The 1,976-nt window shown below is 58.4% G+C and overlaps 1 pseudogene; it reads right to left on the bottom strand.

Moving 5' to 3' along the window:
• Positions 1–1,066: 1,066 nt before the first annotated feature.
• LOC140453453 (5.8S ribosomal RNA) lies at positions 1,067–1,212 on the bottom strand (annotated as a pseudogene).
• Positions 1,213–1,976: the final 764 nt, after the last annotated feature.

Raw genomic sequence — 1,976 nt, 5'->3', positions numbered from 1 at the left:
ATCCTTGGGCTAGGCCTTGATCAGGAGGACTTGGGCATCTTGGCATCGTAAGAGAAAGGACTTCTATACGCCACATTTCCCAACAGGAGAAATGGCGCTGGGCTCTTCCCTGTTCATTCACTGTAACTAAGGGAACCCTAGACCCGACTGTGGCTTTCTGGCGACTTGTCCACAGATGACATTCAACCATCCGCTCAATGGTGAGGAGCCCAGGGTAGGGGGAGGCTGGTGGTGTGGAAGGTGTGCCTGCACGACACAAAAGCATGCACCATGCCAGCCCCCTCAGTGTCTCCAGGACCAAGGGCAGGCCTGAGTAGAAACATGCGGACTGAACGGGAGAGCCAAAGCCAGCGATCCATGTGGGTGCAACCAGCAAAGTCACTGTGTTCAACGAATCCTCACCCCTCAGGTAGGGACTCAGCACCAGCAGAGAAGACAGGATCAAACGCCCCACCAGCCACTCAAGGCCAAGGATGAACTAGAGACGGGTGGCGCCCTGCAGCTCCCAGATACGGTCTGTGCCTCTCAACTCTCTCAATCGATCAATAATCAGTCAGGTCAGCGTGTCGAACCAGCGAGCTCCATGGCGAGGCCGATGGTGGATCAGCCCGGACCTCCACGGCTCCCTTCGCTCTTTCCACTACCGGCTAACCAAAAGACTAACCCGTGTGGACATGCTGAGCAAAGACAGACCCCAGGAGGGGCTCAACACTTCAAGGCAGTAACGTGTCCCAACAACGAGGTGGTCAACATCACCATGTAATCCACCAACAGCCGTGCTGGGACTGGTGACAGCCGTGCTGGGACTGGTGACAGCCGTGCTGGGACTGGTGACAGCCGTGCTGGCCCCACTGCCATGACACAGACAGATGCCACGCCGAAACCCAGCGGGGGTGGGGGGGGGGGGGGTCGAGCCTGACGAACGGAATGTGCAGGGTGCAGGGAAGGCCAAGCGCTCTGATGCCGGAGGGGTCCGGAGTCTGAACTTCGGGGGACAAAGAGGACGGGTCCTCTGCGACTCCCCAGCCGCGTTTGCGAGCCAAGGTGAGTGTGATTGATTGCCAAGCGACCCTCAGACAGGCGGGAAGAACCCAGGGCCACAAAGTGTGTTCAAAGTGTCGATGATTAATATGCCCTGCAATTCACACTAATTCTCGCAGTTAGCTGCATTCTTCATCGACGCACAAACCAAGTGAACCACCGTCAAGAGTAGCCTGAGTTTTCGGTCTCTCCCTCGCCAGAGGCAAGTGACCCGGAACACACGTACACTCCCCACCAACCTACCTGCCTGCCCGCAGCAACCAGGCCTTGGTGTGAAGAAAGGAAACATTGATCTTTGAAAACATATCAGGGCGCCTGTGAGGCACCGCGTGCCAGGCTCTCGAATTGTCGGAGCCTGTAGCCGTGCCGGCACGTACCACAGCAGCAGAGGCAGGATCTCAGCTGCCATGTCACCCACTGAGAGTCACGAAGCTTGCAGCAGCTTGCTCAAGGAAAAGCCGAGGCGGAAACGAACCAGCAATCGGTTCGGCAGCTTCACTGACATGTGCACGTGACGGAGAGTCAGCGAGCGGACTGTCTGCAAGGAGTCAGGGACCAGACTGGCCAGAGCGACGGCCACCTGGCCCGCCCACCGCCGAGGTGGACTGGTAACCACGGTAACGGTTTATCCCCCCTGCCCTTCCTCACGACGCAACTTGCCCACAAGCACCCGACCACCGATCGACACCAGGTGCCCCGACCAAGAACATGATCACTCGTTAACCCTCCTGGCAGTTCGCTCGGCTGACTCCTAGGCCTGTGCCCCACAACCTGAGCCAACTCTGTATGGACATAAAACGGTGGGCCCTGTACAGACCGCTGCTACGCACCATCCACCTATTCACCCTCATCCAACACCCGGACACACCTTGGCATGCACATGTACAACCGGGCAGTGGGATCCCCCAGTGGAGGGCTCTCTATGCGGGGGTCCT

This window comes from Chiloscyllium punctatum, chromosome 2 (genome assembly GCF_047496795.1).
Source record: "Chiloscyllium punctatum isolate Juve2018m chromosome 2, sChiPun1.3, whole genome shotgun sequence".
Lineage (NCBI taxonomy): Eukaryota > Metazoa > Chordata > Chondrichthyes > Orectolobiformes > Hemiscylliidae > Chiloscyllium > Chiloscyllium punctatum.
The sequence above is the reverse complement of the archived record's forward strand: the minus strand, read 5'-3'. Positions and strand labels throughout refer to the sequence as shown.